This window comes from Melitaea cinxia, chromosome 18 (assembly GCF_905220565.1).
Source record: "Melitaea cinxia chromosome 18, ilMelCinx1.1, whole genome shotgun sequence".
NCBI classification, from domain to species: Eukaryota; Metazoa; Arthropoda; class Insecta; order Lepidoptera; family Nymphalidae; genus Melitaea; species Melitaea cinxia.
The window spans coordinates 13,799,665-13,817,933 of NC_059411.1; the positions used below are offsets into that span (position 1 = coordinate 13,799,665).

At 32.4% G+C, this 18,269-nt stretch overlaps 1 non-coding gene across 1 annotated transcript; it reads right to left on the reverse strand.

Annotated features, from left to right (window-relative positions):
* Positions 1-3,008: 3,008 nt before the first annotated feature.
* On the reverse strand, positions 3,009-3,082 carry Trnai-aau. Its single transcript has one exon. It is a non-coding gene; the product is annotated as a tRNA-Ile (tRNA).
* Between the last annotated feature and the right edge of the window lie 15,187 nt (positions 3,083-18,269).

Consider the following 18,269-nt stretch of genomic DNA (forward strand, 5'->3'; position numbering starts at 1 on the left):
TTTTTAAGAACATCGTAAAGAAAAGGAGTGATTTTTTTGTGTCGTTATATTAAGTTCAATGTAATATTTTTTTTATTATAGGTATTATTTTGTAAATATTACAACGATTCCGTGTCTACTTTTTTCCACTTTTTAAATAAATAAATAAATAAAAATATCCATGCTATTTTAACTCTATTGAGTGTCATCAAATTCTATTCTAGGTTAAGGATTAATCATAAAGGATCTACTATTTTCGAAAGTCTTCAAAATTATATTGAGATTCTAAACATTTTTGATATGATATTCAAAAATGTTTAGAATCTCAATATAATTTCTAATGTGTGGGTAGCACAAAAAATAAAATCGTAGATATTATATTGAGATTGTTATCTCGATCGCTCCCACCAATCCTTTGTGTTTTTTCCATTCTACGCGACATTGTCGAAATCATAATCCAATGAAATAATCTAAATAAATGAATATATTTTTTAAAAACATGGCGACTGTATGACGAATAACTTGTATGACCTAGAAAATACTTTTTCAACGTCTCTAAAACATAATACGATAATCTTCATATAAAGCATTCAGCTCTGAATCGAAAAACTAACGAGGTACTATTGAAATGCAAGCTGACCTAAATTAGAACTTTGGTCACGTGAAACATTTTATCACGTACTAGAACTAAATTGTGGTTTCACTCGTAAATTTCTACTTAACGAGTTGGTGAAGCGGCCATATAGGCCATACTGATGCTTGTCGTAGTCTGAGCGTTTGTGAGATTATGTTTGGGGTGTCGTCCAGTGGGGCAGTGTCCAGTCCGTGGCAGCAGCGTCTTTGGTGCGACAAAGCCAGCCCTGCGGTCACCAACCCGCCTGCCCAGCGTTGTGACTATGGGCAAAACACATGAGTTCACGTTATTTTTGGCGTAAACTTGTGGAGACCTATGTCCAGCAGTGGACTGTATAGGCTGTAATGATGATGATGATGATTTATCGTCCCATTTATTCTTTTATCAGTGTAAGTCATTGAGTATAAGGTTTTTAGTTGTACCAACGCATTAAAAACTAACTACCTCCAAAAGCTTATTTTTTTTTAATACCAAATTCTAACATTGGCATTATTGCAAGTGGCCCTTTTCTTAGTTTTTGAAAAAACGGACTTAATAATTTTGTACATCATTCAGATTTTAAAAAAACAGTTGACAGCGGGACTAGGTTCTGTTGCTACAGGCGTTCATAGTCTTCGGTAAGCGCTTACTATCAATCAGACCGTACTCCTAGTACGAATATACTGAAGGCCGGTCGTTATATTCAGAAAACGATTCATTCAGTAAAGTCACTCTTCAGTAATACTTCAATAGTAATAATAACAATACAATGTATTGTACACCAAAAACAGAAATAATATTATACACAGCAAAATATTAAAAAAGATTTTAACACTATACACTAGGTACAAAAGGCGGCCATATCGCTAAAGAGCGATCTCTTCCAGGCAACCTTAGAGCAAAGGAAATGGTCTGCATTGGTGTACAAGTTACAATAAATTTATAATAATTATTCAAATAATTAAACATAGACATACATACATACACTCATATGTACATACATACACTTATACATACATATAAATACATATACTTATTAATTACTTGGTTATTGTTGAGTTAATCAGTTACTTCAAAAATTTTAGAAATATATTATTTATTTAAATAAGCGACGTAAACATCAGTGTCGGCCGGATTTCTCATCACGGGGCGCAAGCAGATGTCCGGTAAATCTTTACGGCACGGTTTTTATCCGGCACCACGGCTTGACAACGTTTTATACAGAATGTTAACAAATGTTACAGGTGATAAAAATATACGCTTATGTAAGTAACTATGTTTTTATTTTTGTTTGTATTTTGAATGATCTATTTACATATTGATTGCACTTTAAAAATTTGTAGGAAAGAAGTGGGTCACACTGGTTAATCACAATGTAAGGTAACACAAGAGTTGTTAGCATTCGGTTGATTCAATTCCGGATAATTCGTTTTCACAAATTAATTATTGAAAGAGTCTAGTTTAAGCTACTAGCAAGATACAACAAGTGCATCGTGCACCTATCGTTTTATACACGTCAGAATGACTCGAGTAATAGAGTGAGTGAAGGTAGGTGACAATTGAACGATGTGCTAGGTAGCATGATCGGTGCATCTGTTGTTTATAAATTCCTTGCTAATTGCCTACGACAGCACAGGTGCCGACAAATATATATATTTATATTAAACTCGCGAAGTGTAATAACCGAAAAATTGAAATGATTGTAAATTTTCTGAAATTTTCCTCAGATTTAAATTTTATTAGAAAACTTTATACAAAATCGGCTACAATTGATACAGTAGTTTTCGAGTTTAGCTAATTATTAGCTTAACAAATTTAGCGATCCATTTTTATTTATGTAGGGTTTGTAATAATTATAATTGTTTATGATCAGTTTTATATCATATCATCTACCTCACTACCACATATATTTCGGCGTTTCACTTCTCTATACCTACATATATATGTACATGTAAGATATAGATAGAAACAAAAATAACAAATTCTAAAGTTACCTTTATCAAAAATTCTAAATTAATTTTCATAAAAAACCAACAGTCTGTATAAAGCCACAGAGCGACCGCCATCAGAAAGGCGAGAAATAGCAGATGATCTCCTAAGAGATTATCTTCGCCGCAAGATCATTTTTAGCAAAGTAGTTTCTGCAGGCCAAGGTAATAACATGATGGCTGTACCTAGCTATTGAATGAGGAGCTTATTTCAAAATGAAAAATCTAGACCATTCCAAAAGAAATTTTGTCAGCAAAAGCGCGTTTTTGTTTCTTCATTTTGATGCTATTATAAAATTGTAATTAATTTGTGTTAGGGATTCTTTTCAATAGTAAAGTAATGATGTATTTTCAAATAAAAATAGCATTAATTGAAACAAAAAAAAAGAAAAATAATATGTATTAAAAAAATTATAAAAATGTTTTCGTGGCCCATGAGGGGATCGAACCCGCGACCTTCGCGTTATTAGCACGACGCTCTAACCAACTGAGCTAATGGGCCGGTTGACAAACTGTGCGAAATAATGCATCACTTCCTATTTTGTTTATTTTTTTTATGAACAATTGTAATGTGATTTTCTATATTAATTTTACGAACTGCTAAACTACATAACATCGAATCTTTGAATATATGTACTTCGAGTAAGTATTGCAGATGGTTAAATAAATTTCTTAAAGCTTATTCCTACTGCAACAATATAAATGAGATAATATTCGATATTAAGTTAAATAATATTAATATAAAAACTTTTCGTTATATATTCTCCTTGAAAAGTATTAAAAAATAACTTTTAATGTCAAAGTCAAACTTAAAATACTGGCACACATTATCCTGACACATATTTTGTAACTACACAATTTATCTGTTTATGCTTAAATAAAAATAATTTAAAAACTATGAAGCCACGTTTATAAAATATTATGACTATTTATAGTCCAAAAAAATTAAAATATACAATATAATTATTTTATGTGAGTATTCTCATAAGCTTGTTACTGTCTGAAATATTTATTTCCCGCTATTTAGCAAAGATATATCGAGAAATTTGATTAGAGTTTATCTCGTTACTGGGTATGGTGAGTTGAAAAATATGCATGATTCAACACGCGGATTTACTCGCCTTTTTGTCACAATTTTCACAAATCTTCAATCATCATTTTTTTTACTACTCGATTCTTTATTTAGCGAGAGCTGTCATTTTACACTCGTTAGTCGACATTTCGACTCATTTATGAGTATCATACATTAGTTATCGATTTATGACAATGGTCAAATATTCTAACTGTGGTAGCAACACCCACGGATCCTGGCTACATATTATAGGTTATAAGAGCATTAGTAAGCAATCTAAAACCACCGAGGTTTAAATCGCAGTCTAAACGTTTATTTACATTAAGTCTTCGACCTCCGATGATCTTATGTTTCTGCAATAATCCTCATCATAACTGTATCTTACAGATCATTTATGTGGAAGTCATTCGGACCGATCATATTAGCAGTGGTGCTGTTCCTGCTCGTCGGTACAATCTTCGAACGAAGAATCGAAGCCGCTATACGACGAATCAGTAAGTTAGTTACACAAAACAAATAATGTGCTGACCATAGTGGGTGTATTTTTTTAATATCAAAACCTATTTATAACTGTATTAATTCGTTTTAATGGCTTTCAATGTTATCAGAAACGCACAGACGATTTCGCCAATGTCAAGTAGAATAATGAATACACGAAAGAGATTAATAGCCGTGGTTGAGATAACAACCTTCGTTTAATTTTAAAGATGGAACTAAATTAATAGAATTACAAATCTTAAGATATGCATAGTGCCTGATGAAAAATATTAGCAATTATTTAGTCTGTTCATTCTTATTATTTTTTTATAAGGGCCTTTATTAATAACCATAAAACTATAAAAGTTAAAAACATAATTTATATATCAATGTGTCTACCTATAACATATACACACGGTCGTCTGTTCCTACGATAAACAACTTAATGATTATGTTATAGATAACAGCCGGCTGACATAGCTACATTTTTGTTGATAAATACTTATAAACAAATATACAAATAAATTTATATATAACACCCAGGCTCTAGGCAGAAATCGAACCCACAAACTGGAGCAGAAAGCAGGGTCACTACAAACTGCGTTAACGGCTTATATTAGTACTGACAATATTGATTTTTAAAATTAAAGTTGAGGTAGCACATAGTCCACTTTAAAGCGCTTAACAACCTTTATAAAATAATCAATTTTAAATATCAATCAATCCAAGTACCTACTAAGAAATAATTATTAACATCACTTTTTCCCTATCAATATTAAATGAACTTATCAAGGGGAGTACATACAACTTTAATAAAGTCACTTTTTTCTTTTTGGAAATAATCCGTGCGATTCTTTTGTCTGCCTGTCTATCTGTTTCATTCTCTCCTATTCTAATGTTTAAGAGCAAATTTACTTTGAAAAGGTACAGCTACCAACAAAGAAATGTATATAATTTAGTTCTTACTGCTCTGCAGCAAGGTTCATTTTTGAATAGTATTTACTAACCCCGGACTGCACTGAAAGGATAAAGATTGCTTTAAAAATATCCGTTCAAAAGGCTAATGTCGTACACTGAAAAGTATAGAATGAACTAAAGAAGTCTAGATTTATTTTAAGATTTAACTTATTTGTATTCAGTATATTCTTGTTATGAAATTGTATATGCTAAACTGTAATCCTACGCGTGTAAACAGTTCTAAATACTTACTTTATTGTACTTGCGTCTCGACCAAACAATTTTCTTGCACTATTAGATTTAAGAGATTAAACAGTTTTTTTTTTTTTTTTGTAAAACATTTTTGAGGGGCATAAGGGTAAAAATTTTACGGATGAAACGGCAACGTTTTTATCGAACAGCAGTAAATGTAGTTTTTGGTACATAGAGCCACCTAGCGTGAACTATAGAAACTACAAAGGTTGTTAAAATAACATCGATAGTATAACATTGCAAACTAACTAGATGGCGCTGGAACGGAAATCTAAAGCTTTAGATTTGTATAAAAAATATAAACGTGACTTTAAAATTAGTTTGCCAAAGAAGTACTTTGTACGCAAGCACGGTTTTTTTTATTATTATCAGTCTAACATTAGCAAGCGTACCCTCAAAGACTTATATTAGACTGAAATACATTTGGGTCTATATATAATACATCTGCACTCTATGTGCGTCTGCAAATTACATTATATTTACACTGATTAAAAAGATTAGTTTGAATATATATTTTTTTCAGTCGAACATCAACAAGCATACCTTCTGGCCAATAGGATAAATCCTCAAGATACGATCAGTATCCAGAATCCTAGCATCACAACCCCTAGTTGTGCGTCACAGAAAACTTGTAGTAGCTCAAGCAATATTCGAAGTGCATCGGTACCGCAGCTGAAGACCTTGAAATACACAGTCAGTGTCCTATCTCTTCGGAAATCATTCCCGCAAATGAAATCATAAATATATTACATAAAAAGATAGCAGTTTGATCCTCAAGGTACAATCAGCATTTAGAATGCTAGCATCAGAAGCCTTAGTACAGAATCACAGAAGACATGTCGCTGAACCAATATTCGAAGTGCTTCGGTTCCGCAACTGAAGACCTTGAAGTACACAGTCAATATCCGGTCTCCTCGGAAATCATTTCCGCAAATGAAATCAGAATTATGTTACACAAAAATATAGACTGAGAACGATATTTTTGTTTGTTGACACTTAAGTTTTTCATTCAAAAACCTTACACATAGTATTACAAAATAAAATAAAATAATTAAACTGATACAGCTGTTCTAGAGTTGTTTTAACAAATTAAGCGATTTATTTTTTATTCACTTACGAGTCTTTTAACTCGTAATAAAAATCTCGTTTTAAATAATATTATAAGACTATAGCAATACCTCGACCTTACAGAAGATCACAGATAAATAATAATACTTTCAAGCTGTGTTTTGTTCCTGTTGGTGAGTAAGGTGATCAGAGCTTATGGGGGGAATCGGAGAAAGGGTCAGCAACGAGTTTGCGGTCCTTCTGGTGTTGCAGACGTCTATAAGTTTCGGTATTCGCTTACCATCGGGTGAGCCGTACGCTTTTTGGTCGACCTATTTTTATAAAATAAAATAAAAAAATTATAATACAAGGTAATTTAAAAAAATTTAATCGTCTGCAAACTGCTACTGCAATTGGTGGTAATCTGTTAGACACCGCTGACCAAACCACCGTCAGTCCGTCACCATTTCTAAACTACTACTTTCTCGCTTAGTACCTTCCTAAAATATTTTCTGAAACCGAGACACTCGCGGCTGGAAGACCGCACCATGCTGACTTTTGGTGTTACGAGGTATCGGTATCTCAGAGACGTGAGTACAGCGTTCTGCTGGGTTCTGATGGACGTTACATCAGCAAGATCGTTTACCTCAGTTGCAGAGGGTAAATAAAGTCGCGAGGAAATGTTAATTAATAAAACGTAAATTAAAGCTGAAGCTAGTAATTAAGTAACAACACATATAATTAAATTTCAAATTACGTAAATTTCGAATATTAACTGAAGAAAGTTGTCTTCGTTTGTTATTAAGGTGTAATTACACATTTTATAATGTCCTATTGTTCTTGGAGCGAAAATTTTAAGAGTTAAAAACAACTTATAAATACGCCTATCTATATAAATAAAAATTAATCTCTAAAATGATTTCTTTAATAAATTTTCGAGGTTTTTCTACAATTCGTTCATGAAAAGTGTCAAATTTTAGGGTGTTATCCTTATTATTAAGGTACATTATCTATATATGTCGGTCACCAACCCGCCTGCCCAGCGTGGTGACTATGGGCAAAACACATGAGTTCACGTTATTTTTGGCGTAAACTTGTGGAGGCCTGTGTCCAGCAGTGGACTGTATAGGCTGTAATGATGATGATGATGATCTATATATGTAAAAATGAGTAGGTATGAACACGTTAACTTCCGAACGAATGGATCAAATTGGATATATTGTTTTTATTTACATTACTATATATTATGTATAGTATATGTGTATGCGTGTATGTACGAGTATAAGTATCGTATTATTTGTATCTACGTGTATATACATTATTATGTATGTGTGCATTTATATATTGTATAATTATGTATTTATTATATATTATATTTATATTTTTATATCTATATTTAGATTGTACACGCTAATTTTGCGACTGATTATAAGTTTACTGTGGCAGGACTACTGGAAGAGATTCCATCATGGGATAAGTAGTGCCTTTGTACCAGCATTGTTTATAAGAGCTATTTCCTTTTGCTGTCCTAGTGTACATAAATTGTTAAATAAAATAAAAATAAAAAAATACTATCAGAGCAAGGTTTGTACATGAGAAAACTTAAAACATCTATACAGTGTTCGAATCTAACTACGTTCCTACAAATGTGGGTTCTGTGTGTAAAATATCACGTTCCGCGTGAAAAAATAATTCTTAGCCCATTTTTTAGTTTGACTAATTTGACACCTTTCGTGATCACGTAAACACGCCTTCAAAGGGAAAATTCCTACTAACTGACGAATACAACTATAGAACTGCCTATTGGAAATAATTCTTTTACTCGTATAATGTTATTTATTATTTACGCGCTCTTTGGACGGTTATGCAGAAGTACCTTGTCAGAGTAGATCATTCTTTCTCACGTGGAACCTGATCTATTACACTTACCCCCCATTTGAAGGAACGTAGTTAGGTGTCGAACGCCTTTTATATTCTCAAAAAACAATGGTATTACGAAGTTCGCCAGGTAATATAATATATAAAATTCTCGTGTTGCGATGTTTGTAGTTAAACTCCTCCGAAACGGCTTGACCGATTCTCATGAAATTTTGTGTCGTATTGGGTAGGTCTGAGAATCGAACATCTATTTTTCATCCCCCTAAATCTTAAGGGTTGTCCGCCCCTATTTATTTATTTTTAATTTTTAAATATTTTTTTTATGATACAACATTAAAAAATACATACAACCCTAAATTTTCAACCCTCTACGATCAACCACTATTTTTAAATAGCGTTTAGCGGCAAGACAACGTCTGCCGAGTCAGCTAGTATATGTATAATATAACAGGTTATTTGTAAAAGTTGAAATACAAGATAAAAAAAAAATTATAAAATACGACAAATAATTTTCATTTACAGTCACAGAATCACTAAAAACGCGACGCGTCGTACCCATATGACGGTCTTAGACAAGGACGAATTATCCGGTTACCCGGGTAATTTCCCCTGCGACCGCGTCTTTGTATGCCCGTTTGAACGGCACATATCAGATTAAGTTTTGTACGAAACACAAAGCGGACGAGGCTATCTTCAAGTCAAGACAGTTAGCGAACATTGACCTTTTTAACGTTTCTACCCAAAGGGTGTCAATTGAACCCAGATTATCTACTAAAACGATGATTTTTCAGTGTACCTACACTTGTATTTTTCATAGAATATCGCTATAATGAGAGTCACTACACAAAAACTTAATTTTGCTAATTAATAATTAAAAAAACAAGTGTGTTTGTGTGTTATTTATCTATAATCTATAATATCTATAATCTATACATATATAAAAGCGAAAGGCCACTCATCACGAAATCTCCGAAACTATAACACCTACGAACTTGAAATTTGGCAGGTAGATGTATTTGGCAGGCTCCTTATAGGACGTCGGCATCCGCTAAGAACGGATTTTACGAAACTCGACCCTTAAGGGGGTAAAACGGGGGTTCGAAGTTTGTATGAAAGTCCTATGAGGGGAGAGTGTGCGCAAGAACTCCATGACCTGATTCCCCCCTCCCCCTTCCATCATCGTACAACCAGACGCTCTGCGTTACGTCACCCTTATATGGTTGACATTCCCCCTATACGCACTAAGCGATTCGCTAGTACATTCTTGATCCGTACGGCCAAAGAATGGAACTCTCTACCAGCGTCTGTGTTTCCTGAAAGCTATGACCTGGGGATCTTTAAGTCGCGAGTGAATAGGTTGCTTCTAGGTAAGCGTGCTCCATCTTAGACCGCATTTTCACTTATCATCAGGTGAAATAGCGGTCAAACGCCAGCCTATCTATGTATAAAAAAAAAAAAAAATGTTTTTGAAGTAAGAGACTTGAAATTTGAACAAAACTAAACAGAATAAAGAACAAAATAGAATAGAACAGAACAGAATAGAATAGAACAGAACAGAATAGAACAGGACAGAATAGAACAGGACAGAATAGAACAGAATAGAACAGAACAGAATAGAACAGGACAGAATAGAACAGAATAGAACAGAACAGAACAGAATAGAACAGGACAGAATAGAACAGAATAGAACAGCATAGAACAGAATAGTACAGAACAGAATAGTACAGAACAGAATAGAACAGAATAGAACAGCATAGAACAGAATAGAACAGAATAGGACAGAATAGAACAGAACAGAACAGAATAGAATAGAACAGAACAGAATAGAATAGAACAGAATAGAACAGAATAGAATGTAATAGAATAGAACAGGACAGAATAGAATAAAACAGAATAGAATAGAACAGAACAGAATAAAATAGAATAGAACAGAATAAGAACAGAACAGAATAGAATAGAATAGAACAGAACAGAATAGAACAGAATAGAATAGAACAGAATAGAATAGAACAGAACAGAATAGAACAGAATAGAATAGAACAGAATAGAACAGAACAGAACAGAATAGAATAGAACAGAATAGAACAGAATAGAACAGAATAGAACAGAACAGAATAGAATAGAATAGAATAGAATATAATAGAACAGAACAGAACAGAATAGAATAGAACAGAATAGAATAGAACAGAATAGAATAGAACAGAATAGAATAGAAGAGAACAGAATAGAACAGAACAGAATAGTACAGAATAGAACAGAATAGAACAGAATAGAACAGTATAGAACAGAATAGAACAGTATAGAACAGAATAGAACAGAATAGAACAGATCAGAATAGAATAGAACAGAATAGAACAGAACCGAATAGAATAGAATAGAACAGAATAGAATAGAACAGAACAGAATAGAATGGAATAGAACAGAATAGTATAGAACAGAATAAGAACAGAACAGAATAGAACAGAATAGAACAGAAAAGAATAGAATAGAACAGAATAGAATAGAATAGAACAGAATAAGAATAGAACAGAATAGAACAGAAAAGAATAGAATAGAACAGAATAGAATAGAATAGAACAGAATAAGAATAGAACAGAATAGAACAGAAAAGAATATAACAGAATAGAACAGAATAGAACAGAATAGAACAGAACAGAAGAGAATAGTAGAGAACAGAATAGTAGAGAACAGAAAAGAACAAAACAAAACTAAACAGAATAGAGAACAAAATAGAATAGAACAGAACAGAATAGGACAGCATAGTACAGAATAGAACAAAACTAAACATAATAGAGAACAAAATAGAATAGAACAGAACAGAATAGAATAGAACAGAATAAGAACAGAACAGAATAGAACAGAACAGAACAGAACAAAATAGAACAGAATAGAACAGAACAGAATAAACAGAATAGAACAGAATAGAACAGAATAGAACAGCATAGAACAGAATAGAACAGCATAAGACAGAATAGAACAGAACAGAATAGGATATAATAGAACAGAATAAGAACAGAACTTGTGGAGGCCTGTGTCCAGCAGTGGACTGTATAGGCTGTAATGATTGGCAGGTAGGTTTCTTATAGGACGTAGACATCCGCTAAGAAGGAATTTTACGAAACTCGACCCCTAAGGGGGTAAAACGGGGGTTGGAAGTTTGTATGAAAGTCCTATGTTTTTGAAGTAAGAGACTTAAAATTTGAAATTTATACTCTATAGATGGTGAATATAGAACTTTCTATTATATATATATATATATATATATATATATATATATATATATATATATATATATATAATAGAAAGGTCACTTACTCACTCATCACGAGAACTCAAAAACAGCTGGATGATCTATCCATCTAGGATGGACAAAGATGAAATTTAGCAGGGAGGTAGATTATAGTTAGTAGACGTCCGCTAAGAACGGATTTTGCGATATTCCACCGCTAAGGGGGTTTAATTGGGGTTGATAGTTTGTGTGAAACATATAAAGCAGCTATAAGTTCGCCTGAAAGGCTATTTATACTGCAGCCTGAAAATAAAACTAAAAATGTGGTGTATAGAGAGGTTTTATAAAAACAACTATTAAATTATACTAAATTGTGCCTTTGAAAAAGTTACTCAGAGTGATAAGCATTTCAAGTGACTGAAATAAAAAAATAATTTGCTTTAAACATATTAATATTAATGCATATCTTCATAACCACGCGGACGGAGTCGCGGGCAACAGTTAGTGTATTATAAAACAAAGTCCCCAAAAGCGTATGTGATCGATGCCCTCAAAATCTACTGAACGGATTTTCATGCGGTTTCACCAATGGAGAGAGGGCATCAAGAGTAAGGTTTACGGAACGGCTAAGCCGATTTTGATGAGAGTTTCACTGGAAGTTTACCGGGAAAACTTTGTGACAAACTGATTATAACGCGGGCGAAGCCGCGGGCACAGCTAGTTATATTATATTTTCTGCGCTGACTACCTAACTTTAGGGTGTCAGTTTTTTATGACGGTGTGCGCGCGCATCGTAAACATTTACTCTCATCATTTTACCCTAACGCGCCAAAATTATACATTATAGGTAAATAGGTAACTTATATTTTTCTGGTGTTATAGAACAATTACTTGCTGCTAATTATTATTATACATATAATTGCTTGCTAATTATTGACATACTTGTTTGCTGTTTGTACTTTAGTCCTTTCCAACACCGTAACCTACTTACAACGCTCATTGAAAGAATAATTAAAATCAGGTCAGAAGTTTCAGTTTTATCGATTAATGAACAGGTCTTTCCTCCTGATAATGGTATGAATGTTACCAAAGTAACAGCTAGTATTCAAGCTAGATTCATTTCAGTGGTAAATTAACGATGCGAGCAAAGCTGCGCGGATTGAAAGAAATTCTGCCAATGAGGTAACTATATTGGTATCTTTAGTGAGGAACGTACCAAAAAAAACATGTCTTTATTTATTTTTGTCGACAGTATAAAATTACATAAATTATTTAAAAAAAGTTTATTAGTAATATTTTAGTTTTACAAACGTCATATTATACAGTCGTGTGACTGATATTACGTCACTTCCGTTATATATTTTTCTTACGGTTTTAGTATCACATTTTTTTCAGTTCGGTCGCCCAGCCAAATGTCAAGTCTGCCGTAAGGAACTTCGTTCCAAAAAATCTTTACATTTTTTATCAGGTTTCTTACCTCATATGTACCTCTGATTTTACCTCGACTAATGTGAATATTCGAAGGCTTTTGTTGACGAAATCTTAATAATATAACTGCGCTATTGATGAATTTGCTGTCAATTAAAAACAATTATAAAAGCTGTGGTAAAGAGTGTCTGTCGAAATAAAAAAAAGGTAAAAGGGACATTTTACATACATTTTCTTACAAAACTTTTATTACATACATTAGATATCTATTGAGATAAACACAGCGTGTAGCATAAAATGGAACAATTACTGATATTAAAACATTAAAACGTATTTAAAATTTAAATAACTAAAAAATGAAAACCAATTTTTTTTAATACGATAGCGAAACGAAGAAACTTAAGCAAAAGTTTAAGGACACTGTTTTTTCATTTGTACTGTTATAATACATTACCTGCACAGTGTTCCTTTTATTAATAATAATAATAATTATTATCATTATTATAATAATAATAATTTATTTCAGACATATGTCCATATTTTTGTTAGTTACATTTTTTTCCTAAACTATTTTAGTTTCAATAATTGTGACAAAACAAATTATGCAAAATCAAAATCCAATCAAACAACACTAAAATCAAAATCAATATACTAAAATTCAATGAAACCCAAAATTAAATCACCAAATTCAAAACTAAAATTCAATCAATACGTAACGTATTACAGCTCCACCCCAACGAGACTACACATTCAAAAACAAAATATTTTAATCAGAATTTAATATCCTAGGATGAGTGTGTTCGAACAATAAAACTTTATTTCTTTATATTAGAATACTCGAAGTTAGTAATAAAAATCTAGATGTCCGTAGTCTTCTATACTTAGGTCCCTGGGCCCCCATACCTGGGCCCTCATAGCATTAAATTTCCTGCAGAAAATATGGAGTAGCCCGACTGAGGTAGTACCTCAACCATACAGACGATCACAGCAAATAATACTGTTTTCAAACAGTGTTGTGTTCCTGTTGGTGAGTAAGGTGACCAGAGATCCAGGGGGGAATTGGGGATTAGGTCGGCAACGCGCTTGCGATGCTTCTGAAATGAAGCATGAATAGATAATTTTTCACTTATGACATCAACATTATTTCGTAGTACCTTGACTATTCCCTGACTTTTATATTCACTAAACAATGAAACTGAATTCCTCTATTATATTAGAATATATTAGGAACAAAAACCGAGGTAAACAAAACCTTCTGTATCTTCCAAAAAGTAAATGGAGCATGAATGGATGGTTTCAGTTATGTATGACATCAATGTTATTTCATAACACCTTGACTATTCACTGCCCTATATTCACTAAAAGGTGACCCAAATCCATTTACGTTGAAAATATACCATCTCATAAATAATAAGTAAGTTTTTGCTGAAAACAAAACAAGGTAGTAATTGACTAAAAGTTTCGTGGTGTAGCTCCTCATCAACAGTTTGTTTCTCGTTAGATACGAACTCTGGACTTTTCTCTAATTGATTTAGTAGGTAGTTCCTTCTTGGTGTATTTTCGTCGGCTTTGACCTTTGCTGTGATTGTATCATAAACTTTCCATTTTATATCGAGTTTGCGATAAATTTAGAAACTTTATTTATGGAAATTATTCTTTTTCTTTGACGGTTATCAGGAAAGTGGACATAAGGTGTCAATCCTGCTAACCGTCAAAGAATACTTATAACAAATGGACACAACGATAAATAATTATGCTTTTTTTGTATCGTACTGTGACAATAAATATTTACTTACTAATTCTTTGAATTATTTTAATGATCGTTTATGTGTTTAAAGGCGAACGAATTTTTATTTACACAGCCTTCAAGCGTAATAAATTAAGACCAAAAAAGTCTTTGTTTTCCGATGATACTACAGACATTACAATTCTTAAACTTCATACGATTCTACATGACATTAGCAAAATCTTTTATAGTGTTTTGAACTATTAGAAGCCTTTATACCAAAGAGACGAATAAATGTAACTTCACACGAATTGTGGCAAAATGACTAAGAAATAAAGAAAGATGATATTGAAATCAGCCATTACTCCGTGATACCACTTGACTCTTATATTTGTTTATAACTACATTTCATCCCACTTCACGTTTTTCCGTTTCAATGATCTTCGCTTTTATAGTTTCGCAGTTAAAAACTCATTTGCGTTCCTCGATTTAAAGACATTTTTTTTTTCTTTTTATAAACCCATAAAATCCGGTCTTAAAACATAGATCGCTATATCGACATTAATTTGAAAGTCTTTTACGTTAAAAATGTTCTATACTTATAGATACCATTGTAAAACTTGAGTATTTTATTTATTGTTGACATTATCGTTGATCCATCATTGATGTTTGATGCAAGAAATCTGCCATTAGCTATTTACATAAAAAGAACCCGCGCAAATTGTTTACGTACAATCCGTGTACGTGTGTGATCCAAAATATTTTCCAAAATTTGAGTTATATTATCAAATGATATAAACAAATTGAACTTCTATTTAGATCGTTGACCTTATATATATAGGACATGTAGGGGCTTATAATTATACCAACTATTGGACAAAGGCTTCTTCATGTATTACAAAAAATTAAAATTTGTCTTTAAGCATACATAATATTAGACATGTAGGGGCTTATAATTATACCAACTATTGGACAAAGGCTTCTTCATGTATTACAAAAAATGAAAATTTGTCTTTAAGCATACATAACATCTCTGAAAAATGCTGACAAAACATGTAGATTTGTCTACGTTGCTTTCTGTATCTGCTGTTTACTATCCATTGACATAGCAAGATCAGGCAGTATAGCCTCCCTCTAACAAGTTGTTAAATCGACAAAATAATAAGACAAAAGGACAGACATTACAGTTAAGTCATTTCTTGATATATGTACATTTATATATTGTAAGTTAAATAATAACCAATCTTTCAATATTTTAATAAATCAATCTTTCATTGAAAACATTATTCTAGTATATATAGTTTTGGTTTTATTTTGACTACCACAATACCACCCACTCTAATGCAATCACTGGCTATTTCTATATTTCCATCAAAGCTGAAAAGGAGATAAAAATAATGAGGTGAAAAGTTGGCACTTCTGTCAGGACTTTATCTCGCAATCTCAGCTTGCAATCTTCTGCCGAGATCGACGTATCAAATCCACACATTTATAGTATGCTTCTAGTTGAATAAAACAGAAAAGTAAACACGTTACTCAGCGATACTCAGTTCAAACGTAGATTTTATTGTTCATACCATAACTTGGTCTTTCATTTCTTATTATTTGCGTGTTTTATCACCTGATTTTGACGATGTGTTATACGTGAGCTTATATATGTTCAGTTATATTCTAGCGATGACTCTTTCTTCACAAGACTAGCTGTTTTGGGCAGTTTAAAACGCAACGTATTCGAACATGCTAACATCTTTGTACAAAATTTAATAATATTTTAAAATTACCTTTACTTGTTTGAATGAATGTAAGCCAAACGGTTCAGTGGTTTTAGATTACATGACAAACTACCAAAATCCCATTGGGAATGATACCCTATCTATTCAATTCAACTTTCGTACAATCAATTAAATTTATTTCGTAAAATTATATAATTTTATAATTGTAATTTGTAAATTATTTTTCGAGTTGAAAGAAATAAATACATGAATGCAGACATGTTATTTTCTAAATTAATTATTGAAGAACTTGCTCTAGTATACTATTACATCAATATGTAAGCATTACTGCTACTGCTCGAATTTCACAATAATTGTGTTTGCTCGCAAACGAAAAAAAACCGACTTCAATTACATCGAAGAGTAATACAACGTAGATCGAAGAAAAAATAGTCAAGTAACTACGCGTTATCAAAGATTACTCAAAAAGTAGTTATCAGATCTCCATAAAATTTATATGTGACCACATGACAAACATCAGCTTTCGATTAAATTAAAAATTATTAAAATCGGTACACACAGTAAAAAGTTATTGCGGATTTTCAAGAATTTCCCTCGATTTCTCTGGGATTCCATCATCAGATCCTGGTTTCCTTATAGTGGTACTAAACTAGGGATATCTCCTTTCCAATACATCCAGTAGGTACATCGGTACATCCAGTAGAAAGTTATGCGGTATAATACAACGTAGGTCGACGAAAAAAGCGTCAAGTAAAAACGCATTATTAGATATAACTCGAAAAGTAGTTGTTAGATCTCAAATAAATTTAAATGGGACCAATTGACACACACCACCTTTCGATTAAAAAAAAATTTGTCGAAATCGGTCCACACGGTCAAAAGTTCTGATGTAACATACATTAAAAAATGTGTTTGCTCGCAAACGAAAAAACAACAGACTTCAATTACATCGACGAGTAATATAACGTAGATCGACAAAAAAATAGTCAAGTAACTGCGCGTTATCAAAGATTACTCAAAAAGTAGTTATCAGATCTCAATAAAATTTATATGTGACCACATGACAAATATCAGCTTTCGATTAAATTAAAAATTATCAAAATCGGTAGGTACACCCAGTAAAAAGTTATTGCGGATTTTCAAGAAGTTCCCTCGATTTCTCTGAGATCCCATCATCAGATCCTGGTTTCCTTATCATGGTACTAAACTAAGGATATCTTCTTTCCAACAAAAAAAGAATTATAAAAAATAAAAATAAAAAATAAAGTAAAAATAAAATCGGTACACCAAGTAAAAAGTTATTGCGGATTTTCAAGAATTTCCATCAATTTCTCTGGGATCCCATCATCAGATCCTGGTTTCCTTATCATGGTACCAAACTAGGGATATCCCCTTTCCAACAAAAAAAGAATTATCAAAATCGGTACATCCAGTAGAAAGTTATGCGGTATAATACAACGTAGGTCGACGAAAAAAGCGTCAAGTAAAAACGCATTATTAGATATAACTCGAAAAGTAGTTGTTAGATCTCAAATAAATTTAAATGGGACCAATTGGCACACACCACCTTTCGATTAAAACAAAATTTGTCGAAATCGGTCTACCCGGTCAAAAGTTCTGATGTAACATACATAAAAAAAAAAAATACAGTCGAAATGAGAACCTCCTCCTTTTTTGGAAGTCGGTTAAAAAAAGAAAAAGAAAAAAAATACAGTCGAATTGAGAACCTCCTCCTTTTTTGGAAGTCGGTTAAAAAATGGCATACCTAGTTACAAGATAAAGAGCGCAGAAGCCAACCTTCCTTCTTCGTTTTCTTTAACATCTGCAGTAACAAACGTTCTTTGCTAAATATTTATGTAAAATAAACCCTAAACCATAACTTATTTCGAA